Consider the following 27,112-nt stretch of genomic DNA (forward strand, 5'->3'; position numbering starts at 1 on the left):
AAGAGGCATCTATGGGGAAAAATAATATCTTCAAATAAAAACTACACAGAAGCATTGTGTGAAACTTATTTCTGATATGTTCATTAAGCTAACAGAGTTAAACCATACTTTTGATTGCGCAGTTCTGAACACTCTTTCTGTAGAAAATGCAAGTGGACATTCGGAGCACTAAGAGGGTAATAGTGGAAAAAGGAATATATTCAAATATAAACTACACAGTAGCATTCTGTGAAAATTCTTTCTGTTCTGTGCATTCAACTAACAGAGTTGAACCTTACTTTTGATTGAGCCGTTCTGAAACGCTCTTTCTGTAGAAACTGCCATTGGACATGCTAAGCGCTAAGAGGCCTACATTGGGAAAAAGAATATCTTCAAATAAAAACTACACAGATGCATTCTGTGAAACTTATTTCTGATCGGTAAATTCAGTTAACAGAGATAAAACATATTTTTGATTGAGCAGTTATGAAACACTCTTATTGCAGAAAATGCAAGTGGAGATTCGGAGCGCTAAGAGGGTAATAGTGGAAAAAGGAATGTCTTCAAATATAAACTACACGGAATCATTCGGTGAAATTTATTTCTGATCTGTGCATTCAGCTAACAGAGTTAAACCATACTTTTGATTGAGCAGATCTGAACATTCTTTCTGTAGAAAATGCAACTGGACATTTGGAGCGCTAAGAGCGTAGTAGTGGAAAAAGGAATATATTCAAATATAAACTACACAGTAGCATTCTGTGAAAATTCTTTCTGTTCTGTGCATTCAACTAACAGAGTTGAACCTTACTTTTGATTTAGCCGTTCTGAAACACTCTTTCTGTAGAAACTCCAATTGGACATGCTAAGCGCTAAGAGGCCTACTTTCGGAAAAAGAATATCTTCAAATAAAAACTATACAGATGCATTCTGTGAAACTTATTTCTGATCTGTAAATTCAGTTAACAGAGATAAAACATATTTTTGATTGAGCAGTTATGAAACACTCTTTTTGTAGAAAATGCAAGTGGAGATTCGGAGCGCTAAGAGGGTAATAGTGGAAAAAGGAATGTCTTCAAATATAAACTACACGGAATCATTCGGTGAAACTCCTTCCTGATCTGTGCATTCATCTAACAGAGTTAAACCATACTTTTGATTGAGCAGATCTGAACACTCTTTCTGTAGAAAATGCAACTGGACATTTGGAGCGCTAAGAGCGTAGTAGTGGAAAAAGGAATATATTCAAATATAAACTACACAGAAGCATTCTGTGAAACTTCTTTCTGATCTGAGCATTCAGCTAACAGAGTTAAACCATACTTTTGATTGAGCAGTTTTGAAACACTCTGTCTGTAGAAAATGCAACTGGACATTCGTAGCACTAAGTGGGTAATAGTGGAAAAAAGAATATGTTCAAATATAAACTACCCAGAAGCCTTGTATGAAACTTCTTTCTGTTCTGTGCATTCAACTAACAGAGTTGAACCTTACTTTTGATTGAGCCTTTCTGAAACACTCTTTCTGTAGAAACTGCAATTGGACATTCTGATCGCTAAGAGGCATCTATTGGGAAAAATAATATCTTCAAATAAAAACTACACAGAAGCATTGTGTGAAACTTATTTCTGATATGTTCATTAAGCTAACAGAGTTAAACCATACTTTTGATTGCGCAGTTCTGAACACTCTTTCTGTAGAAAATGCAAGTGGACATTCGGAGCGCTAAGAGGGTAATTGTGGAAAAAGGAATATATTCAAATATAAACTACACAGTAGCATTCTGTGAAAATTCTTTCTGTTCTGTGCATTCAACTAACAGAGTTGAACCTTACTTTTGATTGAGCCGTTCTGAAACACTCTTTCTGTAGAAACTGCAATTGGACATGCTAAGCGCTAAGAGGCCTACATTGGGAAAAAGAATATCTTCAAATAAAAACTACACAGATGCATTCTGTGAAACTTATTTCTGATCTGTAAATTCAGTTAACAGAGATAAAACATATTTTTGATTGAGCAGTTATGAAACACTCTTTTTGTAGAAAATGCAAGTGGAGATTCGGAGCGCTAAGAGGGTAATAGTGGAAAAAGGAATGTCTTCAAATATAAACTACACGGAATCATTCGGTGAAACTTCTTTCTGTTCTGTGCATTCAGCTAAAAGAGTTAAACCATACTTTTGATTGAGCAGATCTGAACACTCTTTCTGTAGAAAATGCAACTGGACATTTGGAGCGCTAAGAGCGTAGTAGTGGAAAAAGGAATATATTCAAATATAAACTACACAGAAGCATTCTGTGAAACTTCTTTCTGATCTGAGCATTCAGCTAACAGAATTAAACCATACTTTGATTGAGCAGTTTTGAAACACTCTGTTTGTAGAAAATGCAACTGGACATTCGTAGCGCTAAGTGGGTAATAGTGGAAAAAAGAATATGTTCAAATATAAACTACACAGAAGCATTGTATGAAACTTCTTTCTGTTCTGTGCATTCAACTAACAGAGTTGAACCTTACTTTTGATTGAGCCGCTCTGAAACACTCTTTCTGTAGAAACTGCAATTGGACATTCTGAGCGCTAAGAGGCCAATATTGGGAAAAAGAATGTCTACAAATAAAAACTACACAGAAGAATTGTGTGAAACTTCTTTCTGTTCTGTTTGTTCAACTAAAAGAGTTGAAACTTAGTTTTGATTGAGCCGTTCTGAAACACTCTTTCTGTAGAAAATGCAAGTGGAGATTCGGAGCGCTAAGAGGGTAATAGTGGAAAAAGGAATGTCTCCAAATATAAACTGCACAGAATCATTCTGTGAAACTTCTTTCTGATCTGTGTATTCAGCTAACAGAGTTAAACCATACTTTTGATTGAGCAGATCTGAACACTCTTTCAGTAGAAAATGCAACTGGACATTTGGAGCGCTAAGAGAGTAGTAGTGGAAAAAGGAATATATTCAAATATAAACTACACAGAAGCATTCTGTGAAACTTCTTTCTGATCTGAGCATTCAGCTAACAGAGTTAAACCATACTTTTGATTGAGCAGTTTTGAAACACTCTGTCTGTAGAAAATGCAACTGGACATTCGTAGCGCTAAGTGGGTAATAGTGGAAAAAAGAATGTGTTCAAATATAAACTACACAGAAGCATTGTATGAAACTTCTTTCTGTTCTGTGCATTCAACTAACAGAGTTGAACCTTACTTTTGATTGAGCCTTTCTGAAACACTCTTTCTGTAGAAACTGCAATTGGACATTCTGAGCACTAAGAGGCATCTATGGGGAAAAATAATATCTTCAAATAAAAACTACACAGAAGCATTGTGTGAAACTTATTTCTGATATGTTCATTAAGCTAACAGAGTTAAACCATACTTTTGATTGCGCAGTTCTGAACACTCTTTCTGTAGAAAATGCAAGTGGACATTCGGAGCACTAAGAGGGTAATAGTGGAAAAAGGAATATATTCAAATATAAACTACACAGTAGCATTCTGTGAAAATTCTTTCTGTTCTGTGCATTCAACTAACAGAGTTGAACCTTACTTTTGATTGAGCCGTTCTGAAACACTCTTTCTGTAGAAACTGCCATTGGACATGCTAAGCGCTAAGAGGCCTACATTGGGAAAAAGAATATCTTCAAATAAAAACTACACAGATGCATTCTGTGAAACTTATTTCTGATCGGTAAATTCAGTTAACAGAGATAAAACATATTTTTGATTGAGCAGTTATGAAACACTCTTATTGTAGAAAATGCAAGTGGAGATTCGGAGCGCTAAGAGGGTAATAGTGGAAAAAGGAATGTCTTCAAATATAAACTACACGGAATCATTCGGTGAAATTTCTTTCTGATCTGTGCATTCAGCTAACAGAGTTAAACCATACTTTTGATTGAGCAGATCTGAACATTCTTTCTGTAGAAAATGCAACTGGACATTTGGAGCGCTAAGAGCGTAGTAGTGGAAAAAGGAATATATTCAAATATAAACTACACAGTAGCATTCTGTGAAAATTCTTTCTGTTCTGTGCATTCAACTAACAGAGTTGAACCTTACTTTTGATTTAGCCGTTCTGAAACACTCTTTCTGTAGAAACTCCAATTGGACATGCTAAGCGCTAAGAGGCCTACTTTCGGAAAAAGAATATCTTCAAATAAAAACTATACAGATGCATTCTGTGAAACTTATTTCTGATCTGTAAATTCAGTTAACAGAGATAAAACATATTTTTGATTGAGCAGTTATGAAACACTCTTTTTGTAGAAAATGCAAGTGGAGATTCGGAGCGCTAAGAGGGTAATAGTGGAAAAAGGAATGTCTTCAAATATAAACTACACGGAATCATTCGGTGAAACTCCTTTCTGATCTGTGCATTCATCTAACAGAGTTAAACCATACTTTTGATTGAGCAGATCTGAACACTCTTTCTGTAGAAAATGCAACTGGACATTTGGAGCGCTAAGAGCGTAGTAGTGGAAAAAGGAATATATTCAAATATAAACTACACAGAAGCATTCTGTGAAACTTCTTTCTGATCTGAGCATTCAGCTAACAGAGTTAAACCATACTTTTGATTGAGCAGTTTTGAAACACTCTGTCTGTAGAAAATGCAACTGGACATTCGTAGCGCTAAGTGGGTAATAGTGGAAAAAAGAATATGTTCAAATATAAACTACCCAGAAGCCTTGTATGAAACTTCTTTCTGTTCTGTGCATTCAACTAACAGAGTTGAACCTTACTTTTGATTGAGCCGTTCTGAAACACTCTTTCTGTAGAAACTGCAATTGGACATTCTGAGCGCTAAGAGGACTATATTGGGAAAAAGAATGTCTACAAATAAAAACTACACAGAAGAATTGTGTGAGACTTCTTTCTGTTCTGTTTGTTCAACTAAAAGAGTTGAACCTTAGTTTTGATTGAGCCGTTCTGAAACACTCTTTCTGTAGAAAATGCAAGTGGAGATTCGGAGCGCTAAGAGGGTAATAGTGGAAAAAGGAATGTCTTCAAATATAAACTACACATAATCATTCTGTGAAACTTCTTTCTGATCTGTGCATTCAGCTAACAGAGTTAAACCATACTTTAGATTGAGCAGATCTGAACACTCTTTCTGTAGAAAATGCAACTGGACATTTGGAGCGCTAAGAGCGTAGTAGTGGAAAAAGGAATATATTCAAATATAAACTACACAGAAGCATTCTGTGAAACTTCTTTCTGATCTGAGCATTCAGCTAACAGAGTTAAACCATACTTTTGATTGAGCAGTTTTGAAACACTCTGTCTGTAGAAAATGCAACTGGACATTCGTAGCGCTAAGTGGGTAATAGTGGAAAAAAGAATATGTTCAAATATGAACTACACAGAAGCATTGTATGAAACTTCTTTCTGTTCTGTGCATTCAACTAACAGAGTTGAACCTTACTTTTGATTGAGCCGTTCTGAAACACTCTTTCTGTAGAAACTGCAATTGGACATTCTGAGCGCTAAGAGGCCTATATTGGGAAAAAGAATGTCTACAAATAAAAACTACACAGAAGAATTGTTTGAAACTTCTTTCTGTTCTGTTTGTTCAACTAAAAGAGTTGAAACTTAGTTTTGATTGAGCCGTTCTGAAACACTCTTTCTGTAGAAAATGCAAGTGGATATTCGGAGCGCTAAGAGGGTAATAGTGGAAAAAGGAATGTCTCCAAATATAAACTACACGGAATCATTCTGTGAAACTTCTTTCTGATCTGTGCATTCAGCTAACAGAGTTAAAATATACTTTTGATTCAGCAGATCTGAACACTCTTTCTGTAGAAAATGCAACTGGACATTTGGAGCGCTAAGAGAGTAGTAGTGGAAAAAGGAATATATTCAAATATAAACTACACAGAAGCATTCTGTGAAACTTCTTTCTGATCTGAGCATTCAGCTAACAGAGTTAAAACATACTTATGATTGAGCAGTTTTGAAACACTCTGTCTGTAGAAAATGCAACTGGATATTCGTAGCGCTAAGGGGGTAATAGTGGAAAAAAGAATATTTTCATATATAAACTACACAGAAGCATTGTATGAAACTTCTTTCTGTTCTGTGCATTCAACTAACAGAGTTGAACCTTACTTTTGATTGAGCCTTTCTGAAACACTCTTTCTGTAGAAACTGCAATTGGACATTCTGAGCGCTAAGAGGCCTATATTGGGAAAAATAATATCTTCAAATAAAAACTACACAGAAGCATTGTGTGAAACTTATTTCTGATATGTTCATTAAGCTAACAGAGTTAAACCATACTTTTGATTGCGCAGTTCTGAACACTCTTTCTGTAGAAAATGCAAGTGGACATTCGGAGCGCTAAGAGGGTAATAGTGGAAAAAGGAATATATTCAAATATAAACTACACAGTAGCATTCGGTGAAAATTCTTTCTGTTCTGTGCATTCAACTAACAGAGTTGAACCTTACTTTTGATTGAGCCGTTCTGAAACACTCTTTCTGTAGAAACTGCAATTGGACATGCTAAGCGCTAAGAGGCCTATATTGGGAAAAAAATATCTTCAAATAAAAACTACACAGATGCATTCTGTGAAACTTATTTCTGATCTATAAATTCAGTTAACAGAGATAAAACATATTTTTGATTGAGCAGTTATGAAACACTCTTTTTGTAGATAATGCAAGTGGAGATTCGGAGCGCTAAGAGGGTAATAGTGGAAAAAGGAATGTCTTCAAATATAAACTACACGGAATCATTCGGTGAAACTCCTTTCTGATCTGTGCATTCATCTAACAGAGTTAAACCATACTTTTGATTGAGCAGATCTGAACACTCTTTCTGTAGAAAATGCAACTGGACATTTGGAGCGCTAAGAGCGTAGTAGTGGAAAAAGGAATATATTCAAATATAAACTACACAGAAGCATTCTGTGAAACTTCTTTCTGATCTGAGCATTCAGCTAACAGAGTTAAACCATACTTTTGATTGAGCAGTTTTGAAACACTCTGTCTGTAGAAAATGCAACTGGACATTCGTAGCGCTAAGTGGGTAATAGTGGAAAAAAGAATATGTTCAAATATAAACTACCCAGAAGCCTTGTATGAAACTTCTTTCTGTTCTGTGCATTCAACTAACAGAGTTGAACCTTACTTTTGATTGAGCCGTTCTGAAACACTCTTTCTGTAGAAACTGCAATTGGACATTCTGAGCGCTAAGAGGACTATATTGGGAAAAAGAATGTCTACAAATAAAAACTACACAGAAGAATTGTGTGAGACTTCTTTCTGTTCTGTTTGTTCAACTAAAAGAGTTGAACCTTAGTTTTGATTGAGCCGTTCTGAAACACTCTTTATGTAGAAAATGCAAGTGGAGATTCGGAGCGCTAAGAGGGTAATAGTGGAAAAAGGAATGTCTCCAAATATAAACTACACAGAATCATTCTGTGAAACTTCTTTCTGATCTGTGCATTCAGCTAACAGAGTTAAACCATACTTTAGATTGAGCAGATCTGAACACTCTTTCTGTAGAAAATGCAACTGGACATTTGGAGCGCTAAGAGAGTAGTAGTGGAAAAAGGAATATATTCAAATATAAACTACACAGAAGCATTCTGTGAAACTTCTTTCTGATCTGAGCATTCAGCTAACAGAGTTAAACCATACTTTTGATTGAGCAGTTTTGAAACACTCTGTCTGTAGAAAATGCAACTGGACATTCGTAGCGCTAAGTGGGTAATAGTGGAAAAAAGAATATGTTCAAATATGAACTACACAGAAGCATTGTATGAAACTTCTTTCTGTTCTGTGCATTCAACTAACAGAGTTGAACCTTACTTTTGATTGAGCCGTTCTGAAACACTCTTTCTGTAGAAACTGCAATTGGACATTCTGAGCGCTAAGAGGCCTATATTGGGAAAAAGAATGTCTACAAATAAAAACTACACAGAAGAATTGTTTGAAACTTCTTTCTGTTCTGTTTGTTCAACTAAAAGAGTTGAAACTTAGTTTTGATTGAGCCGTTCTGAAACACTCTTTCTGTAGAAAATGCAAGTGGATATTCGGAGCGCTAAGAGGGTAATAGTGGAAAAAGGAATGTCTCCAAATATAAACTACACGGAATCATTCTGTGAAACTTCTTTCTGATCTGTGCATTCAGCTAACAGAGTTAAAATATACTTTTGATTCAGCAGATCTGAACACTCTTTCTGTAGAAAATGCAACTGGACATTTGGAGCGCTAAGAGAGTAGTAGTGGAAAAAGGAATATATTCAAATATAAACTACACAGAAGCATTCTGTGAAACTTCTTTCTGATCTGAGCATTCAGCTAACAGAGTTAAAACATACTTATGATTGAGCAGTTTTGAAACACTCTGTCTGTAGAAAATGCAACTGGATATTCGTAGCGCTAAGTGGGTAATAGTGGAAAAAATAATATTTTCATATATAAACTACACAGAAGCATTGTATGAAACTTCTTTCTGTTCTGTGCATTCAACTAACAGAGTTGAACCTTACTTTTGATTGAGCCTTTCTGAAACACTCTTTCTGTAGAAACTGCAATTGGACATTCTGAGCGCTAAGAGGCCTATATTGGGAAAAATAATATCTTCAAATAAAAACTACACAGAAGCATTGTGTGAAACTTATTTCTGATATGTTCATTAAGCTAACAGAGTTAAACCATACTTTTGATTGCGCAGTTCTGAACACTCTTTCTGTAGAAAATGCAAGTGGACATTCGGAGCGCTAAGAGGGTAATAGTGGAAAAAGGAATATATTCAAATATAAACTACACAGTAGCATTCGGTGAAAATACTTTCTGTTCTGTGCATTCAACTAACAGAGTTGAACCTTACTTTTGATTGAGCCGTTCTGAAACACTCTTTCTGTAGAAACTGCAATTGGACATGCTAAGCGCTAAGAGGCCTATATTGGGAAAAAAATATCTTCAAATAAAAACTACACAGATGCATTCTGTGAAACTTATTTCTGATCTATAAATTCAGTTAACAGAGATAAAACATATTTTTGATTGAGCAGTTATGAAACACTCTTTTTGTAGATAATGCAAGTGGAGATTCGGAGCGCTAAGAGGGTAATAGTGGAAAAAGGAATGTCTTCAAATATAAAGTACACAGAATCATTCGGTGAAACTTCTTTCTGATCTGTGCATTCAGCTAACAGAGTTAAACCATACTTTTGATTGAGCAGATCTGAACACTCTTTCTGTAGAAAATGCAACTGGACATTTGGAGCGCTAAGAGCGTAGTAGTGGAAAAAGGAATATATTCAAATATAAACTACACAGAAGCATTGTGTGAAACTTCTTTCTGATCTGAGCATTCAGCTAACAGAGTTAAACCATACTTTTGATTGAGCAGTTTTGAAACACTCTGTCTGTAGAAAATGCAACTGGACATTCGTAGCGCTAAGTGGGTAATAGTGGAAAAAAGAATATGTTCAAATATAAACTACACAGAAGCATTGTATGAAACTTCTTTCTGTTCTGTGCATTCAACTAACAGAGTTGAACCTTACATTTGATTGAGCCGTTCTGAAACAATCTTTCTGTAGAAACTGCAATTGGACATTCTGAGAGCTAAGAGGTCTATATTGGGAAAAAGAATGTCTACAAATAAATACTACACAGAAGAATTGTGTGAAACTTCTTTCTGTTCTGTTTGTTCAACTAAAAGAGTTGAACCTTAGTTTTGATTGAGCCGTTCTGAAACACTCTTTATGTAGAAAATGCAAGTGGAGATTCAGAGCGCTAAGAGGGTAATAGTGGAAAAAGGAATGTCTCCAAATATAAACTACACAGAATCATTCTGTGAAACTTCTTTCTGATCTGTGCATTCAGCTAACAGAGTTAAACCATACTTTTGATTGAGCAGATCTGAACACTCTTTCTGTAGAAAATGCAACTGGACATTTGGAGCGCTAAGAGAGTAGTAGTGGAAAAAGGAATATATTCAAATATAAACTACACAGAAGCATTCTGTGAAACTTCTTTCTGATCTGAGCATTCAGCTAACAGAGTTAAACCATACTTTTGATTGAGCAGTTTTGAAACACTCTGTCTGTAGAAAATGCAACTGGACATTCGTAGCGCTAAGTGGGTAATAGTGGAAAAAAGAATATGTTCAAATATAAACTACACAGAAGCATTGTATGAAACTTCTTTCTGTTCTGTGCATTCAACTAACAGAGTTGAACCTTACTTTTGATTGAGCCTTTCTGAAACACTCTTTCTGTAGAATCTGCAATTGGATATTCTGAGCGCTAAGAGGCCTATATTGGGAAAAATAATATCTTCAAATAAAAACTACACAGAAGCATTGTGTGAAACTTATTTCTGATATGTTCATTAAGCTAACAGAGTTAAACCATACTTTTGATTGCGCAGTTCTGAACACTCTTTCTGTAGAAAATGCAAGTGGACATTCGGAGCGCTAAGAGGGTAATAGTGGAAAAAGGAATATATTCAAATATAAACTACACAGTAGCATTCGGTGAAAATTCTTTCTGTTCTGTGCATTCAACTAACAGAGTTGAACCTTACTTTTGATTGAGCCGTTCTGAAACACTCTTTCTGTAGAAACTGCAATTGGACATGCTAAGCGCTAAGAGGCCTATATTGGGAAAAAAATATCTTCAAATAAAAACTACACAGATGCATTCTGTGAAACTTATTTCTGATCTATAAATTCAGTTAACAGAGATAAAACATATTTTTGATTGAGCAGTTATGAAACACTCTTTTTGTAGAAAATGCAAGTGGAGATTCGGAGCGCTAAGAGGGTAATAGTGGAAAAAGGAATGTCTTCAAATATAAACTACACGGAATCATTCGGTGAAACTTCTTTCTGTTCTGTGCATTCAGCTAAAAGAGTTAAACCATACTTTTGATTGAGAAGATCTGAACACTCTTTCTGTAGAAAATGCAACTGGACATTTGGAGCGCTAAGAGCGTAGTAGTGGAAAAAGGAATATATTCAAATATAAACTACACAGAAGCATTCTGTGAAACTTCTTTCTGATCTGAGCATTCAGCTAACAGAATTAAACCATACTTTGATTGAGCAGTTTTGAAACACTCTGTTTGTAGAAAATGCAACTGGACATTCGTAGCGCTAAGTGGGTAATAGTGGAAAAAAGAATATGTTCAAATATAAACTACACAGAAGCATTGTATGAAACTTCTTTCTGTTCTGTGCATTCAACTAACAGAGTTGAACCTTACTTTTGATTGAGCCGCTCTGAAACACTCTTTCTGTAGAAACTGCAATTGGACATTCTGAGCGCTAAGAGGCCAATATTGGGAAAAAGAATGTCTACAAATAAAAACTACACAGAAGAATTGTGTGAAACTTCTTTCTGTTCTGTTTGTTCAACTAAAAGAGTTGAAACTTAGTTTTGATTGAGCCGTTCTGAAACACTCTTTCTGTAGAAAATGCAAGTGGAGATTCGGAGCGCTAAGAGGGTAATAGTGGAAAAAGGAATGTCTCCAAATATAAACTACACAGAATCATTCTGTGAAACTTCTTTCTGATCTGTGTATTCAGCTAACAGAGTTAAACCATACTTTTGATTGAGCAGATCTGAACACTCTTTCAGTAGAAAATGCAACTGGACATTTGGAGCGCTAAGAGAGTAGTAGTGGAAAAAGGAATATATTCAAATATAAACTACACAGAAGCATTCTGTGAAACTTCTTTCTGATCTGAGCATTCAGCTAACAGAGTTAAACCATACTTTTGATTGAGCAGTTTTGAAACACTCTGTCTGTAGAAAATGCAACTGGACATTCGTAGCGCTAAGTGGGTAATAGTGGAAAAAAGAATGTGTTCAAATATAAACTACACAGAAGCATTGTATGAAACTTCTTTCTGTTCTGTGCATTCAACTAACAGAGTTGAACCTTACTTTTGATTGAGCCTTTCTGAAACACTCTTTCTGTAGAAACTGCAATTGGACATTCTGAGCACTAAGAGGCATCTATGGGGAAAAATAATATCTTCAAATAAAAACTACACAGAAGCATTGTGTGAAACTTATTTCTGATATGTTCATTAAGCTAACAGAGTTAAACCATACTTTTGATTGCGCAGTTCTGAACACTCTTTCTGTAGAAAATGCAAGTGGACATTCGGAGCACTAAGAGGGTAATAGTGGAAAAAGGAATATATTCAAATATAAACTACACAGTAGCATTCTGTGAAAATTCTTTCTGTTCTGTGCATTCAACTAACAGAGTTGAACCTTACTTTTGATTGAGCCGTTCTGAAACACTCTTTCTGTAGAAACTGCCATTGGACATGCTAAGCGCTAAGAGGCCTACATTGGGAAAAAGAATATCTTCAAATAAAAACTACACAGATGCATTCTGTGAAACTTATTTCTGATCGGTAAATTCAGTTAACAGAGATAAAACATATTTTTGATTGAGCAGTTATGAAACACTCTTATTGTAGAAAATGCAAGTGGAGATTCGGAGCGCTAAGAGGGTAATAGTGGAAAAAGGAATGTCTTCAAATATAAACTACACGGAATCATTCGGTGAAATTTCTTTCTGATCTGTGCATTCAGCTAACAGAGTTAAACCATACTTTTGATTGAGCAGATCTGAACATTCTTTCTGTAGAAAATGCAACTGGACATTTGGAGCGCTAAGAGCGTAGTAGTGGAAAAAGGAATATATTCAAATATAAACTACACAGTAGCATTCTGTGAAAATTCTTTCTGTTCTGTGCATTCAACTAACAGAGTTGAACCTTACTTTTGATTTAGCCGTTCTGAAACACTCTTTCTGTAGAAACTCCAATTGGACATGCTAAGCGCTAAGAGGCCTACTTTCGGAAAAAGAATATCTTCAAATAAAAACTATACAGATGCATTCTGTGAAACTTATTTCTGATCTGTAAATTCAGTTAACAGAGATAAAACATATATTTGATTGAGCAGTTATGAAACACTCTTTTTGTAGAAAATGCAAGTGGAGATTCGGAGCGCTAAGAGGGTAATAGTGGAAAAAGGAATGTCTTCAAATATAAACTACACGGAATCATTCGGTGAAACTCCTTTCTGATCTGTGCATTCATCTAACAGAGTTAAACCATACTTTTGATTGAGCAGATCTGAACACTCTTTCTGTAGAAAATGCAACTGGACATTTGGAGCGCTAAGAGCGTAGTAGTGGAAAAAGGAATATATTCAAATATAAACTACACAGAAGCATTCTGTGAAACTTCTTTCTGATCTGAGCATTCAGCTAACAGAGTTAAACCATACTTTTGATTGAGCAGTTTTGAAACACTCTGTCTGTAGAAAATGCAACTGGACATTCGTAGCGCTAAGTGGGTAATAGTGGAAAAAAGAATATGTTCAAATATAAACTACCCAGAAGCCTTGTATGAAACTTCTTTCTGTTCTGTGCATTCAACTAACAGAGTTGAACCTTACTTTTGATTGAGCCTTTCTGAAACACTCTTTCTGTAGAAACTGCAATTGGACATTCTGAGCGCTAAGAGGCATCTATTGGGAAAAATAATATCTTCAAATAAAAACTACACAGAAGCATTGTGTGAAACTTATTTCTGATATGTTCATTAAGCTAACAGAGTTAAACCATACTTTTGATTGCGCAGTTCTGAACACTCTTTCTGTAGAAAATGCAAGTGGACATTCGGAGCGCTAAGAGGGTAATTGTGGAAAAAGGAATATATTCAAATATAAACTACACAGTAGCATTCTGTGAAAATTCTTTCTGTTCTGTGCATTCAACTAACAGAGTTGAACCTTACTTTTGATTGAGCCGTTCTGAAACACTCTTTCTGTAGAAACTGCAATTGGACATGCTAAGCGCTAAGAGGCCTACATTGGGAAAAAGAATATCTTCAAATAAAAACTACACAGATGCATTCTGTGAAACTTATTTCTGATCTGTAAATTCAGTTAACAGAGATAAAACATATTTTTGATTGAGCAGTTATGAAACACTCTTTTTGTAGAAAATGCAAGTGGAGATTCGGAGCGCTAAGAGGGTAATAGTGGAAAAAGGAATGTCTTCAAATATAAACTACACGGAATCATTCGGTGAAATTTCTTTCTGTTCTGTGCATTCAGCTAAAAGAGTTAAACCATACTTTTGATTGAGCAGATCTGAACACTCTTTCTGTAGAAAATGCAACTGGACATTTGGAGCGCTAAGAGCGTAGTAGTGGAAAAAGGAATATATTCAAATATAAACTACACAGAAGCATTCTGTGAAACTTCTTTCTGATCTGAGCATTCAGCTAACAGAATTAAACCATACTTTGATTGAGCAGTTTTGAAACACTCTGTTTGTAGAAAATGCAACTGGACATTCGTAGCGCTAAGTGGGTAATAGTGGAAAAAAGAATATGTTCAAATATAAACTACACAGAAGCATTGTATGAAACTTCTTTCTGTTCTGTGCATTCAACTAACAGAGTTGAACCTTACTTTTGATTGAGCCGCTCTGAAACACTCTTTCTGTAGAAACTGCAATTGGACATTCTGAGCGCTAAGAGGCCAATATTGGGAAAAAGAATGTCTACAAATAAAAACTACACAGAAGAATTGTGTGAAACTTCTTTCTGTTCTGTTTGTTCAACTAAAAGAGTTGAAACTTAGTTTTGATTGAGCCGTTCTGAAACACTCTTTCTGTAGAAAATGCAAGTGGAGATTCGGAGCGCTAAGAGGGTAATAGTGGAAAAAGGAATGTCTCCAAATATAAACTACACAGAATCATTCTGTGAAACTTCTTTCTGATCTGTGTATTCAGCTAACAGAGTTAAACCATACTTTTGATTGAGCAGATCTGAACACTCTTTCAGTAGAAAATGCAACTGGACATTTGGAGCGCTAAGAGAGTAGTAGTGGAAAAAGGAATATATTCAAATATAAACTACACAGAAGCATTCTGTGAAACTTCTTTCTGATCTGAGCATTCAGCTAACAGAGTTAAACCATACTTTTGATTGAGCAGTTTTGAAACACTCTGTCTGTAGAAAATGCAACTGGACATTCGTAGCGCTAAGTGGGTAATAGTGGAAAAAAGAATGTGTTCAAATATAAACTACACAGAAGCATTGTATGAAACTTCTTTCTGTTCTGTGCATTCAACTAACAGAGTTGAACCTTACTTTTGATTGAGCCTTTCTGAAACACTCTTTCTGTAGAAACTGCAATTGGACATTCTGAGCACTAAGAGGCATCTATGGGGAAAAATAATATCTTCAAATAAAAACTACACAGAAGCATTGTGTGAAACTTATTTCTGATATGTTCATTAAGCTAACAGAGTTAAACCATACTTTTGATTGCGCAGTTCTGAACACTCTTTCTGTAGAAAATGCAAGTGGACATTCAGAGCACTAAGAGGGTAATAGTGGAAAAAGGAATATATTCAAAAATAAACTACACAGTAGCATTCTGTGAAAATTCTTTCTGTTCTGTGCATTCAACTAACAGAGTTGAACCTTACTTTTGATTGAGCCGTTCTGAAACACTCTTTCTGTAGAAACTGCCATTGGACATGCTAAGCGCTAAGAGGCCTACATTGGGAAAAAGAATATCTTCAAATAAAAACTACACAGATGCATTCTGTGAAACTTATTTCTGATCGGTAAATTCAGTTAACAGAGATAAAACATATTTTTGATTGAGCAGTTATGAAACACTCTTATTGTAGAAAATGCAAGTGGAGATTCGGAGCGCTAAGAGGGTAATAGTGGAAAAAGGAATGTCTTCAAATATAAACTACACGGAATCATTCGGTGAAATTTCTTTCTGATCTGTGCATTCAGCTAACAGAATTAAACCATACTTTTGATTGAGCAGATCTGAACATTCTTTCTGTAGAAAATGCAACTGGACATTTGGAGCGCTAAGAGCGTAGTAGTGGAAAAAGGAATATATTCAAATATAAACTACACAGTAGCATTCTGTGAAAATTCTTTCTGTTCTGTGCATTCAACTAACAGAGTTGAACCTTACTTTTGATTTAGCCGTTCTGAAACACTCTTTCTGTAGAAACTCCAATTGGACATGCTAAGCGCTAAGAGGCCTACTTTCGGAAAAATAATATCTTCAAATAAAAACTATACAGATGCATTCTGTGAAACTTATTTCTGATCTGTAAGTTCAGTTAACAGAGATAAAACATATTTTTGATTGAGCAGTTATGAAACACTCTTTTTGTAGAAAATGCAAGTGGAGATTCGGAGCGCTAAGAGGGTAATAGTGGAAAAAGGAATGTCTTCAAATATAAACTACACGGAATCATTCGGTGAAACTCCTTTCTGATCTGTGCATTCATCTAACAGAGTTAAACCATACTTTTGATTGAGCAGATCTGAACACTCTTTCTGTAGAAAATGCAACTGGACATTTGGAGCGCTAAGAGCGTAGTAGTGGAAAAAGGAATATATTCAAATATAAACTACACAGAAGCATTCTGTGAAACTTCTTTCTGATCTGAGCATTCAGCTAACAGAGTTAAACCATACTTTTGATTGAGCAGTTTTGAAACACTCTGTCTGTAGAAAATGCAACTGGACATTCGTAGCGCTAAGTGGGTAATAGTGGAAAAAAGAATATGTTCAAATATAAACTACCCAGAAGCCTTGTATGAAACTTCTTTCTGTTCTGTGCATTCAACTAACAGAGTTGAACCTTACTTTTGATTGAGCCGTTCTGAAACACTCTTTCTGTAGAAACTGCAATTGGACATTCTGAGCGCTAAGAGGACTATATTTGGAAAAAGAATGTCTACAAATAAAAACTACACAGAAGAATTGTGTGAGACTTCTTTCTGTTCTGTTTGTTCAACTAAAAGAGTTGAACCTTAGTTTTGATTGAGCCGTTCTGAAACACTCTTTCTGTAGAAAATGCAAGTGGAGATTCGGAGCGCTAAGAGGGTAATAGTGGAAAAAGGAATGTCTTCAAATATAAACTACACAGAATCATTCTGTGAAACTTCTTTCTGATCTGTGCATTCAGCTAACAGAGTTAAACCATACTTTTGATTGAGCAGATCTGAACACTCTTTCTGTAGAAAATGCAACTGGACATTTGGAGCGCTAAGAGCGTAGTAGTGGAAAAAGGAATATATTCAAATATAAACTACACAGAAGCATTCTGTGAAACTTCTTTCTGATCTGAGCATTCAGCTAACAGAGTTAAACCATACTTTTGATTGAGCAGTTTTGAAACACTCTGTCTGTAGAAAATGCAACTGGACATTCGTAGCGCTAAGTGGGTAATAGTGGAAAAAAGAATATGTTCAAATATGAACTACACAGAAGCATTGTATGAAACTTCTTTCTGTTCTGTGCATTCAACTAACAGAGTTGAACCTTACTTTTGATTGAGCCGTTCTGAAACACTCTTTCTGTAGAAACTGCAATTGGACATTCTGAGCGCTAAGAGGCCTATATTGGGAAAAAGAATGTCTACAAATAAAAACTACACAGAAGAATTGTTTGAAACTTCTTTCTGTTCTGTTTGTTCAACTAAAAGAGTTGAACCTTAGTTTTGATTGAGCCGTTCTGAAACACTCTTTCTGTAGAAAATGCAAGTGGATATTCGGAGCGCTAAGAGGGTAATAGTGGAAAAAGGAATGTCTCCAAATATAAACTACACGGAATCATTCTGTGAAACTTCTTTCTGATCTGTGCATTCAGCTAACAGAGTTAAAATATACTTTTGATTCAGCAGATCTGAACACTCTTTCTGTAGAAAATGCAACTGGACATTTGGAGCGCTAAGAGAGTAGTAGTGGAAAAAGGAATATATTCAAATATAAACTACACAGAAGCATTCTGTGAAACTTCTTTCTGATCTGAGCATTCAGCTAACAGAGTTAAAACATACTTATGATTGAGCAGTTTTGAAACACTCTGTCTGTAGAAAATGCAACTGGATATTCGTAGCGCTAAGTGGGTAATAGTGGAAAAAAGAATATTTTCATATATAAACTACACAGAAGCATTGTATGAAACTTCTTTCTGTTCTGTGCATTCAACTAACAGAGTTGAACCTTACTTTTGATTGAGCCTTTCTGAAACACTCTTTCTGTAGAAACTGCAATTGGACATTCTGAGCGCTAAGAGGCCTATATTGGGAAAAATAATATCTTCAAATAAAAACTACACAGAAGCATTGTGTGAAACTTATTTCTGATATGTTCATTAAGCTAACAGAGTTAAACCATACTTTTGATTGCGCAGTTCTGAACACTCTTTCTGTAGAAAATGCAAGTGGACATTCGGAGCGCTAAGAGGGTAATAGTGGAAAAAGGAATATATTCAAATATAAACTACACAGTAGCATTCGGTGAAAATTCTTTCTGTTCTGTGCATTCAACTAACAGAGTTGAACCTTACTTTTGATTGAGCCGTTCTGAAACACTCTTTCTGTAGAAACTGCAATTGGACATGCTAAGCGCTAAGAGGCCTATATTGGGAAAAAAATATCTTCAAATAAAAACTACACAGATGCATTCTGTGAAACTTATTTCTGATCTATAAATTCAGTTAACAGAGATAAAACATATTTTTGATTGAGCAGTTATGAAACACTCTTTTTGTAGATAATGCAAGTGGAGATTCGGAGCGCTAAGAGGGTAATAGTGGAAAAAGGAATGTCTTCAAATATAAACTACACAGAATCATTCGGTGAAACTTCTTTCTGATCTGTGCATTCAGCTAACAGAGTTAAACCATACTTTTGATTGAGCAGATCTGAACACTCTTTCTGTAGAAAATGCAACTGGACATTTGGAGCGCTAAGAGCGTAGTAGTGGAAAAAGGAATATATTCAAATATAAACTACACAGAAGCATTGTGTGAAACTTCTTTCTGATCTGAGCATTCAGCTAACAGAGTTAAACCATACTTTTGATTGAGCAGTTTTGAAACACTCTGTCTGTAGAAAATGCAACTGGACATTCGTAGCGCTAAGTGGGTAATAGTGGAAAAAAGAATATGTTCAAATATAAACTACACAGAAGCATTGTATGAAACTTCTTTCTGTTCTGTGCATTCAACTAACAGAGTTGAACCTTACATTTGATTGAGCCGTTCTGAAACAATCTTTCTGTAGAAACTGCAATTGGACATTCTGAGAGCTAAGAGGTCTATATTGGGAAAAAGAATGTCTACAAATAAATACTACACAGAAGAATTGTGTGAAACTTCTTTCTGTTCTGTTTGTTCAACTAAAAGAGTTGAACCTTAGTTTTGATTGAGCCGTTCTGAAACACTCTTTATGTAGAAAATGCAAGTGGAGATTCAGAGCGCTAAGAGGGTAATAGTGGAAAAAGGAATGTCTCCAAATATAAACTACACAGAATCATTCTGTGAAACTTCTTTCTGATCTGTGCATTCAGCTAACAGAGTTAAACCATACTTTTGATTGAGCAGATCTGAACACTCTTTCTGTAGAAAATGCAACTGGACATTTGGAGCGCTAAGAGAGTAGTAGTGGAAAAAGGAATATATTCAAATATAAACTACACAGAAGCATTCTGTGAAACTTCTTTCTGATCTGAGCATTCAGCTAACAGAGTTAAACCATACTTTTGATTGAGCAGTTTTGAAACACTCTGTCTGTAGAAAATGCAACTGGACATTCGTAGCGCTAAGTGGGTAATAGTGGAAAAAAGAATATGTTCAAATATGAACTACACAGAAGCATTGTATGAAACTTCTTTCTGTTCTGTGCAGTCAACTAACAGAGTTGAACCTTACTTTTGATTGAGCCGTTCTGAAACACTCTTTCTGTAGAAACTGCAATTGGACATTCTGAGCGCTAAGAGGCCTATATTGGGAAAAAGAATGTCTACAAATAAAAACTACACAGAAGAATTGTTTGAAACTTCTTTCTGTTCTGTTTGTTCAACTAAAAGAGTTGAACCTTAGTTTTGATTGAGCCGTTCTGAAACACTCTTTCTGTAGAAAATGCAAGTGGATATTCGGAGCGCTAAGAGGGTAATAGTGGAAAAAGGAATGTCTCCAAATATAAACTACACGGAATCATTCTGTGAAACGTCTTTCTGATCTGTGCATTCAGCTAACAGAGTTAAAATATACTTTTGATTCAGCAGATCTGAACACTCTTTCTGTAGAAAATGCAACTGGACATTTGGAGCGCTAAGAGAGTAGTAGTGGAAAAAGGAATATATTCAAATATAAACTACACAGAAGCATTCTGTGAAACTTCTTTCTGATCTGAGCATTCAGCTAACAGAGTTAAAACATACTTATGATTGAGCAGTTTTGAAACACTCTGTCTGTAGAAAATGCAACTGGATATTCGTAGCGCTAAGTGGGTAATAGTGGAAAAAAGAATATTTTCATATATAAACTACACAGAAGCATTGTATGAAACTTCTTTCTGTTCTGTGCATTCAACTAACAGAGTTGAACCTTACTTTTGATTGAGCCTTTCTGAAACACTCTTTCTGTAGAAACTGCAATTGGACATTCTGAGCGCTAAGAGGCCTATATTGGGAAAAATAATATCTTCAAATAAAAACTACACAGAAGCATTGTGTGAAACTTATTTCTGATATGTTCATTAAGCTAACAGAGTTAAACCATACTTTTGATTGCGCAGTTCTGAACACTCTTTCTGTAGAAAATGCAAGTGGACATTCGGAGCGCTAAGAGGGTAATAGTGGAAAAAGGAATATATTCAAATATAAACTACACAGTAGCATTCGGTGAAAATTCTTTCTGTTCTGTGCATTCAACTAACAGAGTTGAACCTTACTTTTGATTGAGCCGTTCTGAAACACTCTTTCTGTAGAAACTGCAATTGGACATGCTAGGCGCTAAGAGGCCTATATTGGGAAAAAAATATCTTCAAATAAAAACTACACAGATGCATTCTGTGAAACTTATTTCTGATCTATAAATTCAGTTAACAGAGATAAAACATATTTTTGATTGAGCAGTTATGAAACACTCTTTTTGTAGATAATGCAAGTGGAGATTCGGAGCGCTAAGAGGGTAATAGTGGAAAAAGGAATGTCTTCAAATATAAACTACACAGAATCATTCGGTGAAACTTCTTTCTGATCTGTGCATTCAGCTAACAGAGTTAAACCATACTTTTGATTGAGCAGATCTGAACACTCTTTCTGTAGAAAATGCAACTGGACATTTGGAGCGCTAAGAGCGTAGTAGTGGAAAAAGGAATATATTCAAATATAAACTACACAGAAGCATTGTGTGAAACTTCTTTCTGATCTGAGCATTCAGCTAACAGAGTTAAACCATACTTTTGATTGAGCAGTTTTGAAACACTCTGTCTGTAGAAAATGCAACTGGACATTCGTAGCGCTAAGTGGGTAATAGTGGAAAAAAGAATATGTTCAAATATAAACTACACAGAAGCATTGTATGAAACTTCTTTCTGTTCTGTGCATTCAACTAACAGAGTTGAACCTTACATTTGATTGAGCCGTTCTGAAACAATCTTTCTGTAGAAACTGCAATTGGACATTCTGAGAGCTAAGAGGTCTATATTGGGAAAAAGAATGTCTACAAATAAATACTACACAGAAGAATTGTGTGAAACTTCTTTCTGTTCTGTTTGTTCAACTAAAAGAGTTGAACCTTAGTTTTGATTGAGCCGTTCTGAAACACTCTTTATGTAGAAAATGCAAGTGGAGATTCAGAGCGCTAAGAGGGTAATAGTGGAAAAAGGAATGTCTCCAAATATAAACTACACAGAATCATTCTGTGAAACTTCTTTCTGATCTGCGCATTCAGCTAACAGAGTTAAACCATACTTTTGATTGAGCAGATCTGAACACTCTTTCTGTAGAAAATGCAACTGGACATTTGGAGCGCTAAGAGAGTAGTAGTGGAAAAAGGAATATATTCAAATATAAACTACACAGAAGCATTCTGTGAAACTTCTTTCTGATCTGAGCATTCAGCTAACAGAGTTAAACCATACTTTTGATTGAGCAGTTTTGAAACACTCTGTCTGTAGAAAATGCAACTGGACATTCGTAGCGCTAAGTGGGTAATAGTGGAAAAAAGAATATGTTCAAATATAAACTACACAGAAGCATTGTATGAAACTTCTTTCTGTTCTGTGCATTCAACTAACAGAGTTGAACCTTACTTTTGATTGAGCCTTTCTGAAACACTCTTTCTGTAGAATCTGCAATTGGATATTCTGAGCGCTAAGAGGCCTATATTGGGAAAAATAATATCTTCAAATAAAAACTACACAGAAGCATTGTGTGAAACTTATTTCTGATATGTTCATTAAGCTAACAGAGTTAAACCATACTTTTGATTGCGCAGTTCTGAACACTCTTTCTGTAGAAAATGCAAGTGGACATTCGGAGCGCTAAGAGGGTAATAGTGGAAAAAGGAATATATTCAAATATAAACTACACAGTAGCATTCGGTGAAAATTCTTTCTGTTCTGTGCATTCAACTAACAGAGTTGAACCTTACTTTTGATTGAGCCGTTCTGAAACACTCTTTCTGTAGAAACTGCAATTGGACATGCTAAGCGCTAAGAGGCCTATATTGGGAAAAAAATATCTTCAAATAAAAACTACACAGATGCATTCTGTGAAACTTATTTCTGATCTATAAATTCAGTTAACAGAGATAAAACATATTTTTGATTGAGCAGTTATGAAACACTCTTTTTGTAGATAATGCAAGTGGAGATTCGGAGCGCTAAGAGGGTAATAGTGGAAAAAGGAATGTCTTCAAATATAAACTACACAGAATCATTCGGTGAAACTTCTTTCTGATCTGTGCATTCAGCTAACAGAGTTAAACCATACTTTTGATTGAGCAGATCTGAACACTCTTTCTGTAGAAAATGCAACTGGACATTTGGAGCGCTAAGAGCGTAGTAGTGGAAAAAGGAATATATTCAAATATAAACTACACAGAAGCATTGTGTGAAACTTCTTTCTGATCTGAGCATTCAGCTAACAGAGTTAAACCATACTTTTGATTGAGCAGTTTTGAAACACTCTGTCTGTAGAAAATGCAACTGGACATTCGTAGCGCTAAGTGGGTAATAGTGGAAAAAAGAATATGTTCAAATATAAACTACACAGAAGCATTGTATGAAACTTCTTTCTGTTCTGTGCATTCAACTAACAGAGTTGAACCTTACATTTGATTGAGCCGTTCTGAAACACTCTTTCTGTAGAAACTGCAATTGGACATTCTGAGAGCTAAGAGGTCTATATTGGGAAAAAGAATGTCTACAAATAAATACTACACAGAAGAATTGTGTGAAACTTCTTTCTGTTCTGTTTGTTCAACTAAAAGAGTTGAACCTTAGTTTTGATTGAGCCGTTCTGAAACACTCTTTATGTAGAAAATGCAAGTGGAGATTCAGAGCGCTAAGAGGGTAATAGTGGAAAAAGGAATGTCTCCAAATATAAACTACACAGAATCATTCTGTGAAACTTCTTTCTGATCTGTGCATTCAGCTAAGAGAGTTAAACCATACTTTTGATTGAGCAGATCTGAACACTCTTTCTGTAGAAAATGCAACTGGACATTTGGAGCGCTAAGAGAGTAGTAGTGGAAAAAGGAATATATTCAAATATAAACTACACAGAAGCATTCTGTGAAACTTCTTTCTGATCTGAGCATTCAGCTAACAGAGTTAAACCATACTTTTGATTGAGCAGTTTTGAAACACTCTGTCTGTAGAAAATGCAACTGGACATTCGTAGCGCTAAGTGGGTAATAGTGGAAAAAAGAATATGTTCAAATATAAACTACACAGAAGCATTGTATGAAACTTCTTTCTGTTCTGTGCATTCAACTAACAGAGTTGAACCTTACTTTTGATTGAGCCTTTCTGAAACACTCTTTCTGTAGAATCTGCAATTGGATATTCTGAGCGCTAAGAGGCCTATATTGGGAAAAATAATATCTTCAAATAAAAACTACACAGAAGCATTGTGTGAAACTTATTTCTGATATGTTCATTAAGCTAACAGAGTTAAACCATACTTTTGATTGCGCAGTTCTGAACACTCTTTCTGTAGAAAATGCAAGTGGACATTCGGAGCGCTAAGAGGGTAATAGTGGAAAAAGGGATATATTCAAATATAAACTACACAGTAGCATTCTGTGAAAATTCTTTCTGTTCTGTGCATTCAACTAACAGAGTTGAACCTTACTTTTTATTGAGTCGTTATGAAACACTCTTTCTGTAGAAACTGCAATTGGACATGCTAAGCGCTAAGAGGCCTACATTGGGAAAAAGAATATCTTCAAATAAAAACTACACAGATGCATTCTGTGCAACTTATTTCTGATCTGTAAATTCAGTTAACAGAGCTAAAACATATTTTTCATTGAGCAGTTATGAAACACTCTTTTTGTAGAAAATGCAAGTGGAGATTCGGAGCGCTAAGAGGCTAATAGTGGAAAAAGGAATGTCTTCAAACATAAACTACACAGAATCATTCGGTGAAACTTCTTTCTGATCTGTGCATTCAGCTAACAGAGTTAAACCATACTTTTCATTGAGCAGATCTGAACACACTTTCTGTTGAAAATGCAACTGGACATTTGGAGCGCTAAGAGCGTAGTAGTGGAAAAAGGAATATATTCAAATATAAACTACACAGAAGCATTCTGTGAAACTTCTTTCTGATCTGAGCATTCAGCTAACAGAGTTAAACCATACTTTTGATTGAGCAGTTTTGAAACACTCTGTCTGTAGAAAATGCAACTGGACATTCGTAGCGCTAAGTGGGTAATAGTGGAAAAAAGAATATGTTCAAATATAAACTACACAGAAGCATTGTATGAAACTTCTTTCTGTTCTGTGCATTCAACTAACAGAGTTGAACCTTACTTTTGATTGAGCCTTTCTGAAACACTCTTTCTGTAGAATCTGCAATTGGATATTCTGAGCGCTAAGAGGCCTATATTGGGAAAAATAATTTCTTCAAATAAAAACTACACAGAAGCATTGTGTGAAACTTATTTCTGATATGTTCATTAAGCTAACAGAGTTAAACCATACTTTTGATTGCGCAGTTCTGAACACTCTTTCTGTAGAAAATGCAAGTGGACATTCGGAGCGCTAAGAGGGTAATAGTGGAAAAAGGAATATATTCAAATATAAACTACACAGTAGCATTCGGTGAAAATTCTTTCTGTTCTGTGCATTCAACTAACAGAGTTGAACCTTACTTTTGATTGAGCCGTTCTGAAACACTCTTTCTGTAGAAAATGCAATTGGACATGCTAAGCGCTAAGAGGCCTATATTGGGAAAAAAATATCTTCAAATAAAAACTACACAGATGCATTCTGTGAAACTTATTTCTGATCTATAAATTCAGTTAACAGAGATAAAACATATTTTTGATTGAGCAGTTATGAAACACTCTTTTTGTAGATAATGCAAGTGGAGATTCGGAGCGCTAAGAGGGTAATAGTGGAAAAAGGAATGTCTTCAAATATAAACTACACAGAATCATTCGGTGAAACTTCTTTCTGATCTGTGCATTCAGCTAACAGAGTTAAACCATACTTTTGATTGAGCAGATCTGAACACTCTTTCTGTAGAAAATGCAACTGGACATTTGGAGCGCTAAGAGCGTAGTAGTGGAAAAAGGAATATATTCAAATATAAACTACACAGAAGCATTGTGTGAAACTTCTTTCTGATCTGAGCATTCAGCTAACAGAGTTAAACCATACTTTTGATTGAGCAGTTTTGAAACACTCTGTCTGTAGAAAATGCAACTGGACATTCGTAGCGCTAAGTGGGTAATAGTGGAAAAAAGAATATGTTCAAATATAAACTACACAGAAGCATTGTATGAAACTTCTTTCTGTTCTGTGCATTCAACTAACAGAGTTGAACCTTACTTTTGATTGAGCCTTTCTGAAACACTCTTTCTGTAGAATCTGCAATTGGATATTCTGAGCGCTAAGAGGCCTATATTGGGAAAAATAATATCTTCAAATAAAAACTACACAGAAGCATTGTGTGAAACTTATTTCTGATATGTTCATTAAGCTAACAGAGTTAAACCATACTTTTGATTGCGCAGTTCTGAACACTCTTTCTGTAGAAAATGCAAGTGGACATTCGGAGCGCTAAGAGGGTAATAGTGGAAAAAGGGTTATATTCAAATATAAACTACACAGTAGCATTCTGTGAAAATTCTTTCTGTTCTGTGCATTCAACTAACATAGTTGAACCTTACTTTTTATTGAGTCGTTATGAAACACTCTTTCTGTAGAAACTGCAATTGGACATGCTAAGCGCTAAGAGGCCTACATTGGGAAAAAGAATATCTTCAAATTAAAACTACACAGATGCATTCTGTGCAACTTATTTCTGATCTGTAAATTCAGTTAACAGAGCTAAAACATATTTTTCATTGAGCAGTTATGAAACACTCTTTTTGTAGAAAATGCAAGTGGAGATTCGGAGCGCTAAGAGGCTAATAGTGGAAAAAGGAATGTCTTCAAACATAAACTACACAGAATCATTCGGTGAAACTTCTTTCTGATCTGTGCATTCAGCTAACAGAGTTAAACCATACTTTTCATTGAGCAGATCTGAACACACTTTCTGTTGAAAATGCAACTGGACATTTGGAGCGCTAAGAGCGTAGTAGTGGAAAAAGGAATATATTCAAATATAAACTACACAGAAGCATTCTGTGAAACTTCTTTCTGATCTGAGCATTCAGCTAACAGAGTTAAACCATACTTTTGATTGAGCAGTTTTGAAACACTCTGTCTGTAGAAAATGCAACTGGACATTCGTAGCGCTAAGTGGGTAATAGTGGAAAAAAGAATATGTTCAAATATAAACTACACAGAAGCATTGTATGAAACTTCTTTCTGTTCTGTGCATTCAACTAACAGAGTTGAACCTTACTTTTGATTGAGCCTTTCTGAAACACTCTTTCTGTAGAATCTGCAATTGGATATTCTGAGCGCTAAGAGGCCTATATTGGGAAAAATAATATCTTCAAATAAAAACTACACAGAAGCATTGTGTGAAACTTATTTCTGATATGTTCATTAAGCTAACAGAGTTAAACCATACTTTTGATTGCGCAGTTCTGAACACTCTTTCTGTAGAAAATGCAA

This window comes from Symphalangus syndactylus, chromosome 9 (assembly GCF_028878055.3).
Source record: "Symphalangus syndactylus isolate Jambi chromosome 9, NHGRI_mSymSyn1-v2.1_pri, whole genome shotgun sequence".
NCBI classification, from domain to species: domain Eukaryota; kingdom Metazoa; phylum Chordata; class Mammalia; order Primates; family Hylobatidae; genus Symphalangus; species Symphalangus syndactylus.